The sequence below is a fragment of the Felis catus genome, chromosome C2 (assembly GCF_018350175.1).
Source record: "Felis catus isolate Fca126 chromosome C2, F.catus_Fca126_mat1.0, whole genome shotgun sequence".
Taxonomy (NCBI): Eukaryota; Metazoa; Chordata; class Mammalia; order Carnivora; family Felidae; genus Felis; species Felis catus.
In genome coordinates, this window is record NC_058376.1 from 104196185 (window position 1) to 104223221 (window position 27037).

Below are 27037 nucleotides of genomic sequence, written 5' to 3' on the forward strand. Positions count from 1 at the left end.
TGTGATGTTTAGCAGAAATCGGTGATTTTTCAGAACATTGGGAGGTGTCCACAACTGGCACTCATGTATTTTCTGTCACTTCAAAGCGTCTGTGGACAGTCCTTTGCTTTTCCATACAAGAGTAAGCTTAGGGATGCTTTGCTTCATTCTAGGTCAGGCTGCCTGCTGATTTAGACCCTTTCCTCTGCTGCCTTATTGCCAATTACTTTAAATACAGTTTATGAAAAGAGTGTATTAATACTATACTGTAGTCAATATCCGTGTAAGTGTATACAATGGCCCCCCATGCAGGAAAAGATTCCATTGAGTCAATAGATAGCAGTGATTCCATTAGTGATAGTGAAAGTCATCCTACACAGTAACCATCCTCTCTCTTGTCTCCCTCACACCAGCCACAAAGGTTTTCAAAGGTAAGTCCAGGTTAATTTTTTTCTTTACATTTTGTATTTTATTATTTTGTATTATATTACAGTATTGTAATCATTTTTATATGAATATTTTGGGGTTGTGGAATCATCTGAGTTTCCATAATTTCTTATGGGGAAATTCACTTTGATATACAAGTGCTTTGGATTGCAAGCATGTTTCAGAAATGAATTATACTCGCAAACCAAGGTTTTACTGTACTAGTTTTACACAGCACAGTACACACTCACTAGTTTAAGTAGAAAGAGATTTATTCAAGGGTATTGGTTAATTTACAGTATATCTGGGAAGGCCAAGAAACCAAGCTCGGTTGTTGTATGCTCATTGATAACATAGCCATGAGAAAAGCCCAACCACACCATGAAAACTTTCCAACAGAAAAGTTCTTGCTGTCACCACCTGATGCTTGATACCCATGAATCAGGATCTGGTCACTAGAATCTCTACAACAGCTGCAGTAGAAAAAACAAAAGCCTCTACATCTATGCTTGCCAGAACTACGTGGCCTCTGCCTCGTGATGCTCACTTCTGCCTGCCAAGTCTGGCAGGGGTGCATCTGCCTAGCAGAAAGCATGAGTAACCCTCGCCATGCTTCATGGGAGCCCAAAAAGGCATGCTGCAATGGATAGAAAAGGTGTAGAATGAGACAGTTGGTAATGTTTACCACTGTCCATCCCTTTGGTTATTCAGCTTCTGTTCATCTTTCTCCCCTTAAAATTGCACACCACAAACATAGATCCCTGAGGTTTTTCCACTGGGCACAGTTGCCTTCCTTGTGTGGTAGAAGCCCTATCTCCCCTTTAAAATCTACATCAAGCACTCCAGCCAATACATGTAACCCACCTTGCCTTGTTCATGAAGCATGAGGAATCAAAAAGACCAGGTGTCAGTCTCAACCTCCAGTTCACTGTAACCACTTTTGTGTTTTCCAATGAACTAATTCCTCCCTTGGATAGTAAGACTATTAGACCAGCAAAGTTGAAAGTTGCAGGGATAGAGAGAAAAATTTTGAGAGTGGGTCATTAAGCTTATTAGTGGGAGGTGTCACTCTTACTTCACATCCATTGGTTTCTGACCCTATGTATTGTGGCCATGAAAGATATATATGGAGTGCATCCTGACTGACAGCAATACAGCCTCATGGCTGGTATCTTAATTGGGTCTCCCAAAGGACTGTCTACCGTTCTAAAAGCCCACCTACTTTTGGGTGATGGGATACATGGTAGGACCAGTGAATCTCAAAAGCATTAGCCCAATGCTTTATTTCATTCACCAATAAATAGATTCCCTGGTCAGAAACAATGGTTAATAAGATACCATGACAAAAAAAAAAAAAAAAAAGATACCATGACACTGAATTAGGTACTTAATAGGACTATAGATAAGGATGCAGGTAAAATTTTGGCATGCAGGGAAAGTAAACCTGTATTTATAGTTAATATGTGTTTGCAATGAGAAAAATTGCTGCCCTGTCCATGATGGAAAGAGGCCTATGTAGTCAAACTGGCAGTAGGTGGTTGTTTGATATTCCAGGACTGAGGGCTAGATCAGGACCCAGCTGTTGGTCACTGTGGCAGGTATGTTAGGCACTCAGGAATTGTAGTAGCCAAGTCAGCCCCAGGGAGGGGGGGTGGTGTTAATATTGAACCTAGGAATACTCTCCTTCCTTGCCATTATCAAGACTTTAAAAGCTTATTGAACAAACACTTAGATGCCTGGGAAAAGGCCAGTTTGGGAACATTGAGAGTATCCTCCGTAGTAGTCCTTGACAAGCATCCATGGGACACAGTTATTCTCGTAGTCTGGACACAATCTAAAGATGTCCATCTATGCATTTCTTTCCCCATATCTCCTTGTTACAGCCTTTCAATCTGTTTTTTTTTTCTATGACCTGACTTAGTTTTTCCCATGAGCCAGTATAGATCCACACCTCAGGGTGTCTCCTTCCGGACAAAATAGACCGTGATACATTCCTTCCAAAACTTGCATGAGTGCATCTGAAAACCTTGATGATGATTTCTTTTCCCCCATGAAGAAGAGGCAAAGTCACCTGCTAAAAGTGAGGGAAGAAGGGCATCTGGGTGGCTCAGTCAGGTTAAGCATCCAACTTCAGCTCACTTCATGATCTCATGGTTCGTGGGTTCGAGCCCTGAGTCAGGTTTTGTGCTGACAAGTCAGAGCCTGGAGCCTGCTTAGGAGTCTCTGTGTGTGTGTCTCTCTTTGCCCCTACCCTGCTCACACTCTCTTTCTCTCAAAAATAAATAAACATTTAAAAAAATTTTTAAGAGTTTCAGTTTAAAAAAAAAAGTAAGGGAAGAATGTGACAGAGTCAAAGATGTGAGAAATTCAAAAGTTTTAAAATACCCACACATGAGAGAGAGATGATTTGGAAAAATGATTTGGGGACAGTTTTGAAGATGTCAAATTACATGGTTATGCGATTTTTCTCCAGGAGCAAAGTCACTGCAATGGATAAAATATAGCATGTTACTGCAGCCTCAAGACTATTCTTTCCCCTATGTTTAAAAATAATTGCTAGTTCACAAAATTAATTTTTTTTTAATTTTTTTTCAACGTTTTTTATTTATTTTTGGGACAGAGAGAGACAGAGCATGAACGGGGGAGGGGCAGAGAGAGAGGGAGACACAGAATCGGAAACAGGCTCCAGGCTCTGAGCCATCAGCCCAGAGCCCGACGTGGGGCTCGAACTCACGGACCGCGAGATCGTGACCTGGCTGAAGTCGGACGCTTAACCGACTGCGCCACCCAGGCGCCCCTCACAAAATTAATTTACTGGTAATTCTAGCTAAAGTGGGGTTATTATTTAGATATTTTATTTGTTAATAGCATCTTCTGTCCAAGATATAAGAGGAATATATAAAAAATAAGTATTATTTGGAATAATCATCTTTTAAAATCTGTAAAATCAACTGATAACAATCATTGCCTTTGGAAAGGGGAATTAAGTGGCTGAAAGATAAGAGTAGAGGGAGATTTACTTTCCTTTCACTCTATATCCCTTGTAGCTTTTGAATTTTATATCTATTCATAAAAAATACCTATACAATATCTTGATGTGTCCAGCCTCACTTGATAAAAGTATGTTTCTCTGAGAGTTCAGGTCTGTGCATCTGTGGCCTTCTGCCTGTTAGGTCTACTCTATACCGAAGGGCACGTGGAGATGATTTTCTAAGCTATTTCTCAACATCAGCTACCCAGAAGGACATTTTCCAAAATCTGTGTGATGAGTACGTGAATTATTTATTTTTCCCTGTATTTTGTAAACTTTCTATAATGCACATAGTCAGGGAAAGAACTCATAAATATTTGTCATGTATCCACTCATTCACTTGTCCATGTATTCAATTCTTAGCAACGTGTGTGTGTGTTTTCTTAAAACCCTTATGTGATGTGTTCTAGGAAATATAGAGCTATAAAGAGAAAGCCTCTAGTTAGTCACCTCAATCTTTTTTAATGGGGCATAGTATAAATAAGGAGTATAAATACCTTCCAGGTATTTACAGACAGATATGTAGGAAAGTCCTCAGTAGAACAAGATGATCTAAAAGCTCTGTGTAATAAACATTGTGTTATGGAAGTGTAGAAGAAACAATTCATCCTGGGTGTATCAGGAAAAGTTTTACAAGGAAAGAAAAAAACAAAACCCAACACATATTTGAGCTATGTTTTGAACAATGATTAGAATTTTGGAGAAGAAAAAGACATGGAAAATGCATTTCAGGTTGAGGAAACAGCTTGAGCAAAGGCATAAAAACACGAATATGTGTGGCAAATTTGCAAAAATGGTCACCATCTAGTGAGATAAGAATGCAGTGTGCATGGAAATACTTATGGGAGCAGAATGTCAAAAGGAACAGACAAGTCATGCTGCCTGAGACATGTCATACAAGATGCTGAAAATTTGTGAAAAGGAAGGAACAAGTCTCACTCATGTTTTAGGAGGAATTATATTTAGGCAGTGTGATAATATAAAAATCATAGGCTTTAAAAGTTAAGCAGACGTAAATTTGAATCTTATCTTGTACTCACTAGCAGTATCATCTGGGACAAGTCACCTAACTTCTTTGTTCTCAATTTCATCCTGTCAGATGAAAGCTGACAAATGAAAAGCCCTCAACACTTGCATGGCACACAGGAGAGGTTAAATAAATTATAGGTATTTATTTTTATGGCAATGTGGATGGTCTATCAGCAAGGTAGGATACTGAATATATGGGCTAGTCTAGGGACTGAAATGGAATCTAGGGAAGGTGATGAGGGCCCTAAGTTAACAACGACTATAGGAACAGAAATGGCAGAACATAAGACATCAACATCTAGTGGACAGAGGCCAATGATCCTACAATGTATAAGACAGCCATCAAAAACAATTATCTGGCCCAAAGATCAGTAGTGCCAATGATGAAGAAACCCTATATTGATGGAAAGAAATCTAAAAAGTTGAATGAACTTTTGTCAAAAAATTAAAAAAAATTTTTTTAATTGCATTTATTTATTTTTGAGAGACAGAGCACAAGTTGGGGAGGGGCAGAGAGAGAAGGAGACACCGAATCTGAAGCAGTCTCCAGGCTCCAAGCCATCAGCCCAGAACCTCATGTGGGGCTCCAACCCACAAACTGTGAGATCATGACCTGAGCCGAAGTCAGATGCTCAACTGACTGAGCCACCCAGGCGCCCCTTTCATCAACATTTTTAAAAATTGGGGCACTTGGGGGCTTAGTCGGTTAAGCATCTGACTCCAGCTCAGGTCATGATCTCATGGTTTGTGAGTTGGAGCCCCACATTGGACTCACTGCTGTCAGTACAGAGCCCACTTTGGATCCTCTGTCCCCCTTGCTCTCTGCCCTTCCCCTGTGCTCTCTTTCTCTCTCAAAAATAAATATTAAAAAAATTTTTTTAATTATACACTATTTAAACATATTTAAAATATAATAACTATCCACATACTTACTACTAAAATTTAAGACATATTCATAACATGGTTTATCCACATCAAGGAGAAAGAGACAAAGCCATGAGTCTAGATCATTCTTGAGAAACACTCTAGCCCTCTATAACTGAGAATGAGTTGTATCTGATGAAAGAGTACTTAATAATCTTCAGGTAAAGGTCCTTTGTTCCTCCTTCACAGAGCTTTAAAATGGAAAGTTTCTGAAAGGAATAATTTATTACGTTAAGAGTAACAGTTTTCTCTTTGGCTCATTAAGCAATTTAACGAATATCATTAAGATAGCATAATATCTAGAAAAGAAAGAAAAATTGGCAGTATGCTATGAAGAAAACTTTCAACAAATGAAGCATGACATTTCATGGGGACTTTGCTTAAATGGGATCCGACAGAAGAACACAATCTAGTCTTACAAGACCCTCATAGCTCCATCAAAATGTGACATTGGGGAAGGATTCAGTCTTAGCACAAGCATGCCCCCAAGTCTGTATATTCACTACACATGTGATCTCTTCCTTAAAGTGCCACAAACATAAATGATAAAAATTAAGTGACTCCTTCAGGCTTTTAGTGAACATTAACACTTGTGAGATAAGTACAGAAATACAGACAAGGGAGGTCAGACAGGCTTAAACACCAGCAAAGGAACTGGTGCCATAGTCAGGCCAATTCAAATTCACACCACAGCAAATTTATAAGAACTACAGCAAATTCACAAGAGTCACTCTTGGGCAGGTAACACTACAAATATAAAATCTGCACATGCCAAGGACCCATTGCACAACTATTAAATTAGAGTACTTACCCTTCTATAGGTAGGCTCCCTTCTTTGATCCATGCCTACCTACCCACTCAGATCTTATATTTACATGTGTATATAGGATATGCATTTTTAATCCAAAAGAATCCAGCTGCCTTAAGCAGAATTTGTGTGGATTATTGTATGTCTGTGGTTTAACATGCTCATGTAAAGCTCTAAAGCTATACTGTTCAATACATGCTGCATGTGTTTACGGAGCACATAAACCAAGATTAGTCTAAATTGAGATATGCTATGAATGTAAAAAACACATGGAACTTTGAAGACTCACTGAAAAAAAAGGAAAAGATCTCATAAATTTTATTACATTATTACACATTAAAATTACACTATTTTGGATATCTTGGGCTGAATAAATTATATTATTAAAATCAATCTTACCTTTTTCTTTTTACTTTTTAAATGTAGCTCCTAGAAAACTTAAAATTCATATGTGGCTTGCATTATATTTCCATTAGACAATGCTAACCTACAACTTACACTATGCATCTAGCCATTTTTAGGATCAGATAGATTCTTTTTTTTTTTAATTTTTTTTTCAACATTTATTTATTTATTTTTGGGACAGAGAGAGACAGAGCATGAACGGGGGAGGGACAGAGAGAGAGGGAGACACAGAATCAGAAACAGGCTCCAGGCTCTGAGCCATCAGCCCAGAGCCCGACGCGGGGCTCGAACTCACGGACCGCGAGATCGTGACCTGGCTGAAGTCGGACGCTTAACCGACTGCGCCACCCAGGCGCCCCAGGATCAGATAGATTCTAATTCAGACACACTGCTAATATAATATACATGGCATGGAACCAAACATTCAGCCATCAGTTTTCAAAGAAATATCTTTTTTTTTTAATGTTTATTTATTTCTGAGAGACAGAGAGAGACAGAGTGCAAGTAAGGGAGGGGCAGAGAGAGAGGGAGACACAGAATCCCAAGCAGTCTCCAGGCTCTGAACTGTCAGCAGAGGGCCTGATGTGGGGCTCGAACTCACGGACTGCAAGATCATGACCTGAGCTGAAGTCGGACGCTTTAACTGACTGAGCCACCCAGGTGCCCCTCCAGAGAAATATCTTTAGACTGTACACTCAACAAGTGGCATTGTGTTAGATTACACTGTGCTAGAACAGGAGTTGTCCTACTCATGATGGAGGTTTTATCCAGGAAGGAGTAGTTGTAGTCTTATTTTCTTGAAATGGAAACTGATGGAATCAATTATAAAAGGTATTATTTCTGGGGTGCCTGGGTGGCTCAGTTTGTTAGGCGTCCAACTCATAATTTTGGCTCAGGTCATGATCTCACAGTTGGTGGGATGGAGCACCCCCCCCCCCCCCCGCCACTGGCACCCACCCCTCCCCCACTTGTGTTCTCTCTGTCTCTCCCTCTCTCTCTGTCTCTCAAAATCAACAAATAAACATTTAAACATTAAATAAATAAAAGGTATTACTTCCGAATATGTACATATACGTGATCCCGGGGAACAGAAGGAATGATTCTAAGAATTCTTAAGGCAAAAGTCATACTTGATGAGACATTTTTTGTAGGTAAATAATTAAGTGTAGAAAAAGGACTCTATAATATCTATTTTCTCAAAATTCATTGTGACCAAATTCCATGTTGAGAGATATTAGTAAATGGATGGGAAAATATTATGTCAGAAAAGCATTTCAGTCAAGGATGGACATAGTCATTAGTTATCACTACATAACAATATTATTGTAAGTTTAGTGGCTTAAAACAGCATACATTTATTATCTTTGTTTTATGAGTTAAGTTTTGGAGTACCACTGAACTGGATTCTCTGTAAGATGCAATTAAGGTGGTGGCTAGGCCTGGATTTTCACCTGAGATTCAACTGGGAAGGGATCTGTTTCTATACCCATGGTTGTTGGCAGCATCTAATTTCTTCAGCATGCCAGTCAGAGATCCTCAATTTCTTGCTGGCTGTTGGCTGGAGGCTGCCATCAGTTCCTTGCTTTATGGTCCTCTCATTAGGGAAGCTCACAACATGGCAGCTTGCAAAAAAGCCTTCCAGCAAGACCGATGTTACAACCTCAGTAGGTGATCACATCCATGGGGCACCTGGGTGTCTCAGTCAGTTAAGCGACCAACTCTTGATTTCAGCTCAGGTCACAATCTCATGGTCTGTGGGATGAAGCCCCATGTAGGGCTGTATGCTGACAGCAAGGAGCCTGCTTGGGATTCTCTCTCTCCTTCTCTCTCTGCCCCTCCCCTGGGCACGTGCCCCTCCCCTGCCCCTCATGTGAACACATGCACATGCTCTCTTTCAAAAACAAATAAAATAAAAACTTAAAAACAAATGAAGTAATCACATCCATGTGACCAAGTACACCCCGTCACCTTTACTGTGTTCTACTCATTAGAAGCAAGTCATAGATCCACCCACACTCAAGGGAAGGGGATTTCACAGGACATGGATACCAGGAGGTAGAGATCATGGGGCCTCCTTAGAGTCTGCCCTATGTAATAGGGAACTGGCTTAGGGATAAAAACTAGGGAGAGGTACCACAGTGGTGCCCAAAGGAACTATAAGGACCATTTTAGTTATATGTTTCAAATGATCTGGAAGAGAAGAAAAATAAAAGAATTTCCTAGTCTTCCAAAGAAAATAATTTTCTAGAGATGTCATGACATTGGGAACAAGTAAAGAAAGACTGGTAAATGGAAATCACAAGCAGCAACAGTAGCAACGTCATTGGCAAGCTGTATGTGGACTTACATCTGATAACGAAGACACAGAAGCAACAACTAAAACAGTCTTGGGGCGCCTGGGTGGCTCAGTCAGTTACGTGTCCGACTTCAGCTAAGGTCATAATCTCAGAGCTCGTGGTTTTGAGCCCCACAATGGCTTTGGGCTGATAGCTCAGAGCCTGGAGCCTGCTTTGGATTCTGTGTCTCCCTCTCTCTCTGCTCCTCCCTTGCTTGTGCTCTATCTCTCTCTTTCAAAAATAAAAATATATATATAAAAAAAAAATAACTAGAACAGTGTTGGTGGAATCTAAGAGTAAGACAAGGTACTTCCCTTCAGGAAGTTCTGGTAATGTTGCCCCGAGAGGTTAGCAACAGTGGAGGAAAACATTCTGGTCAACACCACAGCAAGAGAGATGTGGGTGCGTGGTGAAGCTTCTCAGAGATTCAAAAAAACTTTCCAGTAAAAGGCCAGACAAGATAGACTCTGTGACTGCTTTGAAAGAGACAGGGGAGTGCCTGGGTGGCTCAGTTGGTTAAACGTCTGACTTTGGCTCAGGTCATGATCTCATGGTTTGTGAGTTTGGGCCCTGCATCAGGCTCTGTGCTGATAGCTCAGAGCCTGGAGCCTGCCTCAGATTCTGTCTCCATGTATCTCTGCTCCTCCTTTGCTCGCTGTCTCTGTCTCTCTCTCTCAAAAAAAAATAAACATTAAAAAAAATTCTTTTAAGAGACAGAAAGATAAAAAGACAATCTGTATTCAACTCAACAATACAGGGGTATTTGACTTGTACAAAACTGACTAGGCCATAGTATATGGCTATCAAAGCTCAGAAAAGATAACTAATTGATTAATTTCTTTACTGATTCAGTTGATTATAGATGCACTTTAAACAAAACTCTCATAAATTAAACTCTGTTGTGTTTTGATATCTACCCTCATTTGTTTCCAACAAATATTTATTGAGCAGTTATCATCTAGGAAATGCTATAGGTACTTTGAATAAAATGTGACAAAAAACAGGTGAGGTCTCTGCTCTCATGGAGTTTATAATAGTGGAAAAGATGGACACTGAATGAATAATTACACAAATAACCATATAGTTATTACTGGTGACTGTTATAAAGAACAGGAATAGAGTGCTTTGAGAAAAATACAACAGGGGAACCAAATCTAGCCTGCCAGATCAGGATTCAAGGAAAAGTGACATTCAAGCTGAGACCTGAAGGAGGGTTTCTCCACCACGAGGATAAGGCAACAGAGGAAACAACACATAAGAAGGCCCTGAGATGGGAAGGAGTTTGAGGGATATGGAAGGAGGAAGGAGGTCTATATGGCTGGGGCATAGTGAGTGAGCAAGAGCTCAGAATGACAGTAACAATTACGTAGTACCTGGGAGGTCATGTTAAGGATTTTTAAATTTTATCTTAAGGGCAATGAGAAACCACTTAAAGATTTTAAGCAGAGAAATGACTGCTTCCTCAATTCATGTATAGAATCCTAACTCCCAAAGATGATGGTATTAGGATGTAGGGACTTTGGGGGTGATTAGATCATGAACCCCCCTCCTGAATGGCATTAGTGCCTGTAGAAAAGAGACTCCAGAGAGATCTCTAGCCCTTCAAACATGTAAGGGCATTGTGAGAAGTTGCCAGCTATGAACTGGAAGAAGTCTTTCACCAGAAGCATCTTGATCTTGGACTTCCAGGCCTCCAGAGCTGTGAGCAATAAATTTCTGTTGTTTATAAGCTAACTGGTCTGTGGTATTTTGTTACAGTAGCCACAAGAGACCAAGACAAATGGCAAAACGTGATCTCTCTTTAAACTGTCACTCTCATAGCTGTTGAGAATTGGATTGGAGAAGGGGCAAGTATGGACATGGAATGGCCAGTGAGAAGGTTTTCACCATCAGCCAGAGAGATACATTCGTGGCTTGGACTAGGGCAATGACAATGAGATGGAGAGAGGTGGACAAATTCAACAAGTATTTTGAAAGTAGAAAAGTCACTGATTGGATGTGAAGTACACTTCACAAAAAGATGGAATTTTCAAGCATGACAACCACATTTCTACCACAAGCAACTGGATGGACAGAGCTACTATTTACTGATAAAAGGAACAACTAACTGGGAATAGATTTGGGGACAAATTCTAGAGGCTTCAGTTGAAAGATGCAGGATGCTCCTTTTTATTGCCTGTGGTGGTGGTAATAATAATTTTAAAAGATTGTAGTGATTAGGTAACAATTGAACCACATGATTTTTGCTTTTCAATACAATATAGGACTTAAAAGTTAGGAGATAGAGTGTATCTACTACAGAAGCAGACCATGATGTTACAGAGGAACCTTAGACTTTTTCTACAATTTATTCCTGAATGGAAGTGCGAATGACACTGTCTTAGTTTGGCAATGTTCTCCATAATCAACTCTAGCAAGTTAGTACTAAACAAACCAAGCACCCCCAGTTCCCCATACTGGGAGTAGCTACCAGAAAGTAAAACTTTTTGAACTAGAATGAAACAATTCTTTCAGAGTTTGTATGACACAAATTAAAATCGTGAATGACCAAACATTGCTATTCTGAATATAACAGAATAACATTTCTGAGCTCTTGTCCAATTATCTGAGGATAGCAAGTGACTATTCCTCTAAGGGTAAAGTGTATTCTGCCAACATTATTATTATGTTTCACCATGGTGTCCTGATTGTAAGTGTATCTTCTGTATTAACATTTTCTAAAATTGATTCGTTCAAGTGTGTTTTACTGTTCCATGTTGGTTGGCTTCTCAAGCCAAACACTGTGAGACAGTTAAAAATGGCACTATGTCTTATCCAACTTTGAGCCAGAGTGCATATTCAATGAATGTTTACTGGATAAAGAAATGAATGTTTATTGTGTGGATTGTAAAATGTAGTGACAATCAATAATGGCTGTAAAAATGCAGAAATATGACAACTGAATTCACTGTGGACAAGTGTTAAGAGAAATATATTGGAAGAAAATAACTCAGATCACACTAATGAAATATTGGGTTCTGGGCTATCAAAATACAACCAAAGAAATAATCTAGAACATAAATAACTTTTTTATAGAAAATATCTATTCTATATTCTCTCTAGGATTGTAGCTTAATGCAGTGAACTATAAAGGGAGACTATATTCACCATAATTTAGAAATGTAGTTTTCAGATATCAAAGATAAGCAGGTATTAACCATGAAAAGACAAGGAATTTGTTATGTGAAAAAAATATATATCAAAGAGCGGTGAATGGGGGCGCCTGGGTGGCTCAGTTGGTTAAGCATCCGACTTCAACTCAGGTCATGATCCCACGGTTTGTGAGTTTGAGCCCCATATGGGGCTCTCTGCTGCTAGCGCAGAACCCACTTCATATCCTCGGTCTCCCTCTCTTTCTTCCCTTCCCTCACTTGCTCTCTCTCAAAAATAAATAAACTTAAAAAAAAAAAAGAAAAAGTGGTGAATGAAAAGATAAATATTTATAATTTGGCTTATAAAAATGGATTTATCTTTAGCACATCTATCTCTTTGAAAACTATCAAGGTAACAATTACTTTAATGTTTATTTATTTTTGAGAGAGAGTGAGAAAGAGACAGAGTGCAAGCAGGGGAGGGGCAGAGAGAGAGAGAGAGAGAGAGAGAGAGAGAGAGAGAGAGAGAGAGATGGAGACACAGAACCTGAAGCAGGCTCCAGGCTCTGAGCTGTCAGCACAGAGCCCAACACGGGGCTTGAACTCACAAACCATGAGATCAAGACCTGAGCCAAAGTCAGACACTCAACCAACTGAGCCACCCAGGTGCCCCTGGTAACAATTACCTTAAACAGTCATTCAGAATCGGTAACACTGAGGGAGGGGGAATATTCCAAACCATAAATTAAAATGAAATTGTTTTAAATCTCTGATGCATGTTTCACTTATTACCATTTATTTCCATAGTTTGGTTTCTTTAGGATGGTTAAACTGTAACCTGAACAGTATCTATTCAATGATCCACAACAGGGCATTCTAATTTTTATTGTGCGATCATTTGTAAACTGTGGATCGTATCCACTTTACGTGTAAGCAACACCAGTGATAACTCTCAGGAAACCAATGCTGTGTGGCTTTTTCCAACAGTGCAAAGTTTCATAGCCCAACCTGGTTTTTTAAGTCTTTAAAAGACTAAGATTGAGTTGTAAAGGGATTAATGCACCACCTGCTCATCAATCTTAGCTTCAGAAACTGTTACAGTCTTTTTTAGAGGGAACCTTGAAGACTGGGGAGCAGATCTGGGAGGAAGATTTGTTTTTTTACTTGATAACTCCCTGTTTGATTTTCTTTAAGTATTTTTACCACATGCATTATTGATTACCTTACAATAACCACAAACCACAACTTAAAAAAAAAAAAACAGCTACATTTTTTTAAACTACAGAAGTAGTTTTTTGTATCTGCTTTGGAAATGGTGCTTTCCCCGAAGTTCCACAGAATTTACTAATATTGTTACTATAAAATTCTCTATTGTATTTTTTTAATATTACCTATTTATTTTGAGAGAGAAAGTGGATGCACGCATGCGAATGGGGAAGGGGCAGAGAGAAAGGGAGACAAAGAATCCCAAGCAGGCTCCCCACTGTCAGCTCAGATCCTGATGCGGGACTTGATCCCACGAACTGTGAGATCATGACCTGAACTGAAATCAAGAGTCAGACACTCAACCAAATAAGCCACCCAGAAGCCCCAAAATTCTTTATTGTATTATGTAAAAATAAAGCTGAATGTCTATATAGCCAATAAGAACAAATTAATTATCGTATTCCCAGGGTCATGGTATCAACAATAAACTGGACTCTTCAAAATTCAAGTCTCACTTTAATCAAATATTTTGATCATACTGCAACAAACTTTATGTTAAAAGCTGCTAACAAAAAAATAAAATGGACTGAGTCAAATTGAGCTAAATATTCTCATCTCTTGACCTCCAAGCTCCAATGAATGTGCCATGAGCAGTGAAAATGCTTTTTTTTTTTTAAATTTTTTTTTTAGAAAAAGGGCAGAGAATTGGACAAGTCATGAAAGGATTCAGTCACTGGGCAAGAAAGAAAGAATTGGCTGTGTTAGGCTCTGAGGTTAAGGTGCTAGGAAACAACACAGGCACAAGTCACCTGGAGTCCAGGGTCCAAATTCACACTGGAAATGAGCCCCAGATAAAGTGGTTAATGTTACCTGTGCTCATCTGTGGCTCAGTTGTACTAGTAAATTAACTTATGAACAGTGGGCAAAAAAAGGTCTAGTTCGCCTTCATTTCCCTTCTTGGTAAGGAAGGCCCACTTGGAGATCCAAAGACTGGATTTGAAATTGTCTTCGAGAAGTCCTAGGATCTCTATGTTCATCAGAATCCAGTTAAAACATTTTTTTTTCCTTCAGCTCTATGTTGGCTCAAAGAAATGAAACCAGTTATGAAGAACTTAAAAACAACTTGCTGACAAAGCCATCCCTTTTCTTTAAGATTTTTCAACATGCATTTAACTTGATGTTTTATGTAACCAAATTTAGAGGTTGGAAAAATTTCCATGATTATCTATGCTAGAATACACAACCTCTGCACATAGTCCAAATATCTCTCCAATTCACCTTAGTATTTCATATTTGTGGTTTTCAGTTAGGGCAGGATGGGCTTTATCGGGGTACTCTTAGTTTGGAAAATCTACCACAGTGATTTGAATATATTCAGTCTGTATACACCTCCAGTGTACTCTTTACACACATGCACACACATCAGGGTCTATATCACTATGTCAGACTTATTCTATTCCATTATAGTGCCTTGTCGTGGTTGAACAACTCATCCACCAGCAGAACAGATTTTATCAAGCTCAATTTTCTTGGGTTGTATTAGGAGAGTAATAGTCATATTTAATTCATTTCTTAAAATTGCACATGGTCTCCCACCCTGAGAATGATTGTTCTAAGTTTACCATTCAGTTCTGCTAACAGCATCCTTTTCCTGAACATATTCCTCACACCTTTATGATGGTAAAATTCCAATTCATAATAACGCATTACAAAGGATTGCTCAAATAAATTTTGAGTGAGTTTTTACATAAGTATAATGTCTCCATAATATATTGTGACATTTGCTGCCATTTATTAACTGACATTGCTGCCACTTTTATGGTTCTGGCTTCCAAAAAAAATGTATTCACTTTTCACAAAATTGCATTTAGTATAGTAAGGCACCACAATCTTTGGATTGAAACCACAGGGTCTAAGATTGAAATTCTCATTCTCTAGTGATGCACCCATGATACGATAAAACAAAAGGTTCATATTTTATTTAAAATAATAATTTTTACTAGAATTACTCAACATTTATTATTTAAAAATATTTTAAGGCGACTTTTGAAAGTAAAGAGATTTAGCAGCTTCATTAATAAACCTGGAGGCAGCTGCCCCAGGAGCCCTGTGCTGGGTCTAAAGTGCAGGAGCCCTGGAGCCAGGCTCCAGAGTAGGAATTTCAGCTCTGCTACTTTAATTTTGAATTCTTTCTTGAGGTTTTGTCACTTCCTTTTTGAATTCCCATTTATCTTGCTCTTTCATTTCTTATATAATTTTCTTCATGTGGTTTAACTTCATTTTGAACTAAAACAGTGCTTTGGACCTGCTTTTTGGGCCTTTCTGGTATGCTTTTATTGTCTATATGGCTGTTATTTAACTCCTTATTCTTTTTTCTTATAACTTCATCTGGCATCAGATCGTGATTTTTTTTATTGCTCATTTTTATGTGAATTTCGTTTTCCTGAACCTTAAGCAGGAAGACAGGTTCAGATAGACATTTATAACTTTGATAAAAAATAGGGCAGTTTGCTTTCCGAGGCTTTCTGAGTGTTTCCCTTTCCCACATTAGTCTGGATCTTCTCTTTGCTTCTTCACTGTTCCATCCACCTGAATTTTGACTGTGCTCGCGGCCATTTATCCTCAGCATGAGACCCTAGCCTCCAGGTAAAACAAACGGGTCAGTCTTGAGAGTTCTTGGGTCTAAACCACCCTGGGTCCTATAGGTGTTCCCTTGAGATTCTCAGCTTCCCAGTCACCCGCTAGCTGCGTGACCTTAGACAAATTGCTCTTACCTCTCTGTGCCTCCTCTTCCCCATTGGTAAAATGGGAAAAATAATAGCCTAATGAGGTTTCATTCAAAGTAGTTAAAACACGATTTGACAGGCTGTGATGACTTTTTGAAAGTTGGTTTAATAAGTAAAACACCCATCTGCACCTTCTTTATGAACTTACTTTAAGTTGTAGAAGCTCTCAGGTCAATTGATGGCAACTATCAAAAATCCTGAGTGCCTCAGGGTATCGACTCATGTGCTAACCATAGTTAAAGCTTTGGTTTACCTGGTTAACATACCTCACACTATTTTGGTTTTAATAAAAACTATCAAGAGAAAACAAAACTGCTTAGGGTTCTCCTACTAGGAATGCAATTGCCCCTGTCTCCAGAATTTACTCATTTCTCATTATATCTACTTCATTTTTTTCCCTCCTTTTACTCTCTAGGAACTAAGAGGTCACTTTATTTGTTTATAATCAAATAGGACTTCTTAATACCTGGTACCATTAGCAAATGTGGCAATCTTTTTAGGAAGGCCCTGAGAAGACTTTTCTTAAAAGTCCAGAGCATTATTAAAAGGGTTTTGATATTTTTATTTTTTACAGCTTATGATTTACTGCTTCAAATTTCTATTATTTATAGTCAGTGTGTCACTTCTTTAACCTGTTGGATCTTATTTTTTTCCTTTTTAAGCAACTTTGCTTTAAAAAAATACAAATACCAAAAAAAAGGTAACCAACCAGGTTTTTGAAATTCAGGTTGCCAAAAGGTTGTTTTGTTTTGTTTTGTTTTTTTTATATCAGCTTAGAATATATCTAGGAAAATATGACCAACAAAAAAAGTGTGTGTGGTTGGGGGGAACTTAACGACAACTAAATATAACGTGTAACCCTAGTTTGAATCCTGAACTGGAAATTTTTTTCTTCATTTTCTATAAAGAAAATTATTGGGAAAATTAATGAAATTTTAAAAATGTGTAAAAATAATTTTATATCAATTTTCCTGACTTAGATAAACACACTGTGATTCTATAAGAGAATGAACCCAAAACATTTGGGGTAAAGAGGCATCATGCATATAACTTATTTTCAGAGTTCAGAGAAAGAGCAAGGATGTTAAAGCGAATGTGGTAAAATGCGAACATTTGGGGAATCTGGGGGAAGGTATATGAAAATTCTGTGTACTAGTCTCTTAGAACTTTAGTGAAAGTCTGAAATTATTTTAAAATAAAAAAGGGGGGGGGCCTGGGTGGTTGTTGGTTAAGAGGCTGACTTTGGCTCAGGTCATGATCTCGTGGTCCGTGAGTTCGAGCCCCATGTCAGGCTCTGTGCTGACAGCTCAGGGCCTGGATCCTGTTTCAGATTCTGTGTCTCCCTCTCTCTGACCCTCCCCCGTTCATATTCTGTCTTTCTCTCTGTCTCAAAAATAAATAAATGTTATCAAAGTTATCAAAAATATATCAAAGTTTTCAAATATCAAATATCAAAGTTATCAAAAATCTCCCAACAAATAAGAGTCCAGGACCAGATGGCTTTCCAGGGGAGTTCTACCAGACGTTTAAAGCAGAGATAATACCTATCCTTCTCAAGCTATTCCAAAAAATAGAAAGGGAAGGAAAACTTCCAGACTCATTCTATGAAGCCAGTATTACTTTGATTCCTAAACCAGACAGAGACCCAGTAAAAAAAAGAGAACTACAGGTCAATATCCCTGATGAATATGGATGCAAAAATTCTCAATAAGATACTAGCAAATCGAATTCAACAGCATATAAAAAGAATTATTCACCATGATCAAGTGGGATTCATTCCTGGGATGCAGGGCTGGTTCAACATTTGCAAATCAATCAGCGTGATACATCACATTAAGAAAAGAAAAGATAAGACCATACGATCCTGTCAATCGATGCAGAAAAGGCCTTTGACAAAATCCAGCACCCTTTCTTAGTAAAAACCCTTCAGAAAGTCGGGATAGAAGGAACATACTTAAACATCATAAAAGCCATTTTTAAAAAGCCCACAGCTAACATCATCCTCAATGGGGAAAAACAGAGCTTTTTCCCTGAGATCAGGAACACGACAGGGATGTCCACTCTCACCGCTGTTGTTTAACATAGTGTTGGAAGTTCTAGCATCAGCAATCAGACAACAAAAGGAAATCAAAGGCATCAAAATTGGCAAAGATGAAGTCAAGCTTTCACTTTTTGCAGATGACATGATATTATACATGGAAAATCCGACAGACTCCACCAAAAGTCTGCTAGAACTGATACATGAATTTAGCAAAGTCGCAGGATACAAAGTCAATGTACAGAAATCAGTTACACACTAATAATGAAGCAACAGAAAGGCAAATAAAGAAACTGATCCCATTCACAATTACACCAAGAAGCATAAAATACCTAGGGATAAATCTAACCAAAGATGTAAAAGATCTGTATGCTGAAAACTATAGAAAGCTAATGAAGGAAATTGAAGAAGATATAAAGAAATGGAAAAACATTCCATGCTCATGGATTGGAAGAATAAATATTGTCAAAATGTCAATACTACCCAAAGCTATCTACACATTCAATGCAATCCCAATCAAAATTGCACCAGCATTCTTCTCGAAACTAGAACAAGCAATCCTAAAATTCATATGGAACCACAAAAGGCCCCGAATAGCCAAAGGAATTTTGAAGAAGAAGACCAAAGCAGGAGGCATCACAATCCCAGACTTTAGCCTCTACTACAAAGCTGTCATCATCAAGACAGCATGGTATTGGCACAAAAACAGACACATAGACCAATGGAATAGAATAGAAACCCCAGAACTAGACCCACAAACATATGGCCAACTACTCTTTGACAAAGCAGGAAAGAACATCCAATGGAAAAAGGACAGTCTCTTTAACAAATGGTGCTGGGAGAACTGGACAGCAACATGCAGAAGATTGAAATTAGACCACTTTCTCACCCCATTCACAAAAATAAACTCAAAATGGATAAAGGACCTGAATGTGAGACAGGAAACCATCAAAACCCTAGAGGAGAAAGCAGGAAAAGACCTCTCTGACCTCAGCCGTAGCAATTTCTTACTTGACACATCCCCAAAGGCAAGGGAATTAAAAGCAAAAATGAACTACTGGGACCTCATGAAGATAAAAAGCTTCTGCACAGCAAAGGAAACAACCAACAAAACTAAAAGGCAACCAACGGAATGGGAAAAGATATTTGCAAATGACATATCAGACAAAGGGCTAGTATCCAAAATCTATAAAGAGCTCACCAAACTCCACACCCAAAAAACAAATAATCCAGTGAAGAAATGGGCAGAAAACACAAATAGACACTTCTCTAAAGAAGACATCTGGATGGCCAACAGGCACATGAAAAGATGCTCAACGTCCCTCCCCATCAGGGAAATACATATCAAAACCACACTCAGGTATCACCTCACGCCAGTCAGTGGCCAAAATGAACAAGTCAGGAGACTATAGATGCTGGAGAGGATGTGGAGAAACAGGAACCCTCTTGCACTGTTGGTGGGAATGCAAATTGGTGCAGCCACTCTGGAAAACAGTGTGGAGGTTCCTCAAAAAATTAAAAATAGGCCTACCATATGACCCAGCAATAGCACTGCTAGGAATTTACCCAAGGGATACAGGAGTGCTGATGCATAGGGGCACTTGTACCCCAATGTTTATAGCAGCACTCTCAACAATAGCCAAATTATGGAAAGAGCCTAATTGTCCATCAACTGAGGAATGGATAAAGAAATTGTGGTTTATATACACAATGGAGTACTACGTGGCAATGAGAAAGAATGAAATATGGCCCTTTGTAGCAACGTGGATGGAACTGGAGAGTGTGATGCTAAGTGAAATAAGCCATACAGAGAAAGACAGATACCGTATGTTTTCACTCTTAGGTGGATTCTGAGAAACTTAACAGAAACCCATGGGGGAGGGGAAGGAAAAAAAAAAAAGAGGTTAGAGTGGGAGAGAGCCAAAGCATAAGAGACTCTTAAAAACTGAGAACAAACTGAGGGTTAATGGGGGGTGGGAGGGAGGGGAGGGTGAGTGATGGGTATTGAGGAGGGCACCTTTTGGGATGAGCACTGGGTGTTGTATGGAAACCAATTTGACAATAAATTTCATATATTGAAAAAGAATTTAAAAAAATTTAAAAAAATGCTTAAAAAATAATAAAATAAAATAAAATAAAATAAAATAAAATAAAATAAAATAAAATAAAATAAAATAAAATAAAATAAAATAAAATAAAAAGGGTTTTAAAAGTTGGGGAGATTAAGAGCAGAAAGATAGCAAGGTCAACGTCCTAAGGGTTTATTTGAGCACTTACAACATCCTTCAATGTTACACTCGGAACACAAAATCCTTATTTTGAAAGAAAAGGTGGGAGCTTAGAGTGCCTCAAATATTTGGCTAGGAGACCTCTACAAAATCTCTCCCTACCTAAAGGTAGTCACTTCGATAGGTAAACTTCCATTCCATATTAGCAGAATCAATGAAATCCTAGTGAGCTAATCATTCAGGTTAATGCCATTAGAAATACCAGCACTATCAGATTGGCAGAGGTGAATCTAAATTATTATGCTAGCATGTGGGGCAATCATGAGCATTTGCTTATAATCTGTGGGTGGGATTTAGATTGATATAAACTAGTGCAATCTTTTGAGGAACAATCAGGTAGTATGTATCACATTTTAAATGTTCCTACCCCTTGGCGGTGGGGGTGGGGTGGGGCGCCACTCAGATGGTTAAGTGTTCAACTTGGGCTCAGGTCATGATCTCAGGTTTGTGAGTTCGAGCCCCACATCGGGCTCTGTGCTGACAGCTCAGAGCCTAGAGCTTGCTTGGTATTCTCTGTCTCCCTCTCTCTCTGCCCTTCTCCCACTCTCTCCTCAAAAGGAAAAAAAGCCCTTACCCTTTGACTCAGCAGTTCTACTTTTAGAAGTCTATCCTAGGTAAATAGTGGGCAAGTGAGCAAAGATGTATACTCAAGGATGTTCACTCTGTCATTGCAAAGAACAGGAGATATATGTGTCCATCAGTAGGAAGTTAAATAAATTATGATTGATAATACAAAACAGTATTCTTCAGTACATCCATAATATATTAAATGAAAAACAAAACTAGTATTTTCCTATGTATATTTACATTACTTATTTATATTTGATATAGAAATATTTTATAGGTCTTTTTATTTTTTAGATTGAAGGAATACATGCTAAAATGAATTGTGGGTAGGTAGGTATTTAGAAGAATATACACTTCATTATCCATGGCAGACTACGTAATTTGCAAGGCCCAGAGCAAAATGAAAATGTAGAGCCTCTTGTTAAAAAATAAAAAATTTCAAGATGGTGACAGCTGAGCATTCAACCAGGTATGGGGCCCTTCTAAGTGCAGGGCCCTGTGAGACTCTATAAGCGGTGTGCCCTTGAAGCTGACCCTGGCTATATGCTATGCTTTCCACTTAGATATATGCTACACTGTTCTATCCATTACACTATATGATATACACTAAGACATACACTACAGTAGTGGTAATATATGGATAGGTGGTTAGAGATATACACATTGTCTATCTCTGCCCCACCCCCCTCCTGTTGTTATTTTGGGTATTGTAATAAGAGCAGCACTTTGTGATAAGGGCAATCCAAGGTGTGTTTAAATTATTCCTAAAAAGAGCTAACACATTAAGGGTGCTGAGATTAACAATGTGCCGGTGTACCCCTTGGATCACTTCGCATGCCACAAGAGTGCCTTCCAGAGGACTAGCAGAAATTCAACAGAGATGTGCAGCCCTCCAAAGAGAATTCTGTGACACGTTTTAATTACTTTTAATGAGGTTCTATGATAATGACTATCAGGACAGATAAGTGATAAATGATAGGTAATTTCTTTCCTTTTTTCATGTGTGAAGTAGAAGTATAAGAAAAAAATGGGAATAAAAATATAACAGAAATTTCTGATTTCTAGGAATTAAATAGCTCTCCTGGGCCACCCATGTATGGATATTTTTCTACGGCTCTAAATGGTTCTGTGATCTCCTTGAATTAACCAAATAATATTACTAGTTATTAGTTGACTTCATATGTCCACAAGTTAAATGCTTCCTCTGATGCTTCTATTTATAAGTAGAACTAAAAACCAAGAGATCTAATTTGGGATCAGTGTGGCAGCTTATGTTCTGCCATGTAGAATATCAAGGTTTGATTAGGCAGATCTTAGAGTTAAAGCCAAAATACAAGAGAACAAGACATTCTAATATCTAATGGGCTCTAAATAAGATGGTTTAATCTTACCAGACTCTGATTTTCACTAAAGACAAAAACTTTTAACAGGGCCTCTGATGATGCTGGGATAAGTACATATAGGTGAGAGGACAAAGGTTTCCAGGATTCAACCAAATAGGGAAAGGGTGAGAAAAACATTAAAAGATTTGTTGTTAAATATTTTTCTGCAGTCCATCATACGGTAATCAGAGGTCAAAGTCTAAATAACACACCAGGAGCTACAGACCTTTGACTTCATAGGCATCTGGAGAATGTGTTGAAGCTATTTGAGTTCTCCAAGACTTCAGGGTGTTGTATAAGATAATGACAGAACTGTAAGTAGAAAGCTGATAAATCCTATGAGTTGTGAATTTCAAGACTAATTTCTGTACTTCAAAGTCTTCAATCTTATATTATTTTTTAATTCATCTTCCTGAATTATATGTGTATATATGTTACCATACGTCACATATAATCTATGCTCAGTAATGGATAAAAACCACTAATATATACATGAGAGTCCTCCTTATGTGTAATTATCCATGGTAGTCATCTGTTTTAGGATATCAGTTCTGTCTCTATTGAAACTACTAAAAATCACTCATATTCTTGAGAATTTTCATCAGGCTGCCTAGCACTACTATTCTCAAAATTCAAAACAGGACCCATAATACAGGTATAAGCTATTACAGTTGATAGAAATCTATCATTTTCACAAATGCAAAAAATAGCTCTATTTAATGCACTTTCCTTTGTTTTCTGTATACTTAACTGCTTCTACCTTAAATATTACAATGACTTTCTTTTAAGTGATATTATATACACATGTGTTTGACATACAGAACTTTGTAATGATATCCTATGAAGACTGAATGGGCTATGATTCAAGAAATACTGAGTTCCCCATTGATAAATGTGTTGCACACGATGAAACTGTTGAAGCGAGAATTCAAGCACAAAATAGGTGGTTGGACAAGATAATACTTGTGTTCTCTTCTAACTCTGAGACATCATGAACACAAAACAATTCTTACCGGTCTTGAACAAGACAGAGGATGAGCAAAGAATGGAAAGGAGGCAAATGAGAGAGACACCATAAAGATATATTTATTCAATACAAGTTGCCACTGTTTGAACATGGAACCCAGGAGAAAAGAATAAAATATCAAAAACACTTAATATTTTCAAGGGCGCCTGGTCACTCAGTTGGTTGAGTGTCCGACTCTTGATTTCGGCTCAGGTCATGATCCCAGGGTCATGGGATTGAGTCCCGCATTGGACTCTGTGCTGAACACAGAAACTGCTTGGGATTCTTTCTCTCTCCTTCTGCCCCTCTCCCCCACTCTCACATGCACATGCTAAAAAAAATTTTTTTTAGCAATTTAAAAAAACACCAATATTTTCAGCTGCAGAAACTACTTGTACATTAGCACCATTAGGTTTTTCTTTTTTTGTTGTTTTGAAAGAATCCACTCTGAATAGGGTGCCTAAACATGGAGAACACTGAACTTCTTTGTTGGTATCAGAGATGGTTCCAGGAGATCAACCCGGATGTGGCAGGAGACTGCACTCCTGACTGTAACTGTGAGGGCATGGCCCCGAGGCAGAGGTTTGTAGACGTAAACCAGAACGTCTGGCAAATGGGCTGGAATTGAGCAGAGGAAGAACCGTTAGGAGACACATTCTGCCTCTTGGAATTCACTCAAGAACTGAGACAGGCCTGAGCCTTCAAGGAACTAGGGAAGGCACTGGCAGAGGATATAAAGTTTAAGCTAAAAACAAGGAACTCAGACTAGATGTCACAGGCTCAATGGAGCTTCTTTTTGAAGAATGCCATCAAGAAAATGGCATTTGAGAGGTACCCAGGTGGCTCAGTTGGTTAAGTAGCTGACTCTTGATTTTTGGCTCAGGTCATGATCTCACCATTCATGGGATTGAACCCCACGTGTTTGGGATTCTCCCTTTCCTTCTCTCTGCCCTTACCACCCCCTCTCATAAGTAAGTATTTGTAAAAAGAAAATGGCATTTGAGAAAACTCAAGAGAAAAACTAGAGGCACAAAGGGACCTGGGAAAATACTACATAAATCTATTTAAAAAGTGAAATGGAGGGGCGTCTGGGTGGCTCAGTCAGTTAAGTGTCTGTTCGGCTCTGATCATGGTCTCAAAGTTCATGAGTTCAAGCCCCGCATTGGGCTCACTGCTGTCAGCGAGGAGACCACTTTAGATCCTCTGTCCCCCTCTCTGCCCCTCCCCTGCTCACACTCTCTCTCTCCAACATTTTAATAATAAAAAAATAAAATAAGATAAAAAGTGAAATGGGGATACTGACTCTCAATCTTGGCTCAGGTCATGATCTCACAGTTTATGAGATTGAGCCCCATATCAGGCTCCGAGCTATCAGCACTAATCTCACTTGGGATTCTCTGTCTCCCTCTCTCTCTGCCCCTCCCCTGCTCACGCTCTCTCTCTCTCTCTCAAAATAAACAAACATATATATTTTTCAAAGTGAAATGGGAGGCACCTGGGTGGCTCAGTCAGTTGAGCATCTGACTTTGGCTTGGGATATGATCTCAGTTTGTGGGTTGAAGCTCTGCATGGGGCTTCTTGCTATCAGCACGGACCCCACTTTAGATCTTCTGTTCCCCCCTCTCTCTGTCCCTCCCCTGCTCATGCTCTGTCTCTCTCTCTCTAAAATAAAGAAAACATTTTTGAAAAGTAAAATGGAATTGGCTATTACTAGCCTGTAAATTTCTGTCCTTGAAACATTGTTTTGTACATTTTTTTAGTGAGAGCTATATAACCATTATTTCACATGTGCAATACTTTGAAATATTGTATAACACATCACATCTATTACTGTGAAGGCTGTTTATCCTTATTTTAATTGTCCTTACCTTAGACTGAAACCACTTCATACATGAGATATAAGTCTGGATCTAGTAGTTCTCAAATTATGTTCCAGGAAAGAGTGCCATCAGCACTGAGTGTGCACTTGTTAAAAATTCAAATCTTCACATGCTATCCTAGACCTACTGAGTTAGAAACTGGGGATGGAATCCACCAATCTGGGTTTTCAGTCTTCTTGCTGGTTCTAAAGCACTCTATAGTTTAAGAACCATGGCCTCAGGCATTTCAGAACTAGATGTCTTTAGAGTCTGTTTAGGAAAAAAATACTGTTCTGTTTTCTGTCTATTCACAGTCCTATTCTCATTTCTGATTACCAATGTGTGGTAGTTTTTTTCCTATACCAAACAATTGTGTGACACCAGCTGAGTGAGAACAATTTAACTCAGTTCTTATACTACCTGGAAATAGTTTACATCCCACAGGTTAAGAGCTCAGCCCCACAAGACTAAGCACTGCAGACACTAAGCAACTTAAGACACCTATCACAAGTTCAAGTTGTCACCTGTACATTTGACCGACCAGCTATATGTCAGAGATTCATATAACCCCCTCCTGGGATTTGGGGAATTTGCTAGAGCAGCTCATAGACCTGAGGAAAACAGTTTACCTACTAGACTACCAGTTTATTATAAGAGGATATAACTTGGGAACAGCCAGATGGAAGAGATGCATACATAGGGCAAAGTATGGGAAAAGGGGCACAGAGCTTCCATGATCTCTCTGGCTTGACACCCACTCAGCACCTCCACATGTCTACCAACCTGGAAGCTCTCCAAATCCATCCTTTTTGGGTTTTTATGCAGGCTTCATTAAGAATGCATGTTTGATTAAATCATTGGCCATTGAGTCAACCTGTAGTTCCTCTCCCCTCACCAGAGGTCAGAGTGGGGTGGGACTGAAAGTTCCAACCCTCTAATCACACAGTTGGTTCCCCTGGCAACCAGCCCCCAGTATCCTTAGGGACTTTCCAAAAGTCATTGTATTAATATAAATTCAGATGTGGTTGAAAGGGGCTTGTTATGAATAACAAAAGACATCCATTTCATTCTGGAGCTATTTCAGAAGCTGAGAAAGAGAGATGCCCCTATAACTCTTATCACTTAAGAAATTACAAAGGTTTTAGGAGTTATTTGCCAGGAACCAGGGAGGAGGACCAAATATATATTTCTTAATATAAACCACAATATCACAGAGCTCCAGGAGAGAGCTGTATTATTATAGGCCAGGGAGGCAGCATGGTGGTTTTGTCTGTTCAGGCTGCTATAACAAAATACCACAGAGCAGTGCTTCTAAAAAACAGAAATTTCTTCTTTCTTTTTTTCCTTCTTTCCTCCCTTCCTCCCTCCCTCCCTCCCTTCCTCCCTTCCTTCCTTCTTTCCTTCCTATTTAAGTAATCTCTACACCCAAAGCAGGGCTGGAACTCACAACCCTGAGGATCAAGAGTCCCATATTCTTCCAACTGAGCCAGCCAGGTGCCCCCAGAAATTTATTTCTCACAGTTCTGCAGGCTGGAAAGTCCAAGATCAAGGCAGTGGCCAATCTGGTGTCTGGTGAGAACACATTTCTTCATAGACCCCACCTTCTCACTAATCTCACTTGGCAGAAGGGATGATGGATCTCTCAGGAGCCTCTTTTCTAAGAGTACTAATCCCATTGAGGGTTCCATTCTCATGACCTAATTACTTCCCAAAGGCCCCACCTCCAAACATCATCACATTGGGGATGAGGATTCAACACATAAATTTTAGGAGGACACAATCATGCAGTCCAGTAATGGTCAACCAGAAACAGTGGGGGTTTTACAGCTAGTCAGA

The 27037-nt window shown here is 38.9% G+C and overlaps 1 long non-coding RNA gene across 1 annotated transcript in view; it reads right to left on the reverse strand.

Annotated features, from left to right (window-relative positions):
- The window catches only part of LOC123378957, a 38610-nt gene extending 12047 nt beyond the window's left edge, over positions 1 to 26563 (reverse strand). The window contains exon 1 of the long non-coding RNA XR_006585304.1: positions 25985 to 26563. This is a non-coding gene — a long non-coding RNA (uncharacterized LOC123378957). The remainder of the gene's footprint in view (positions 1 to 25984) is intronic.
- Positions 26564 to 27037: the final 474 nt, after the last annotated feature.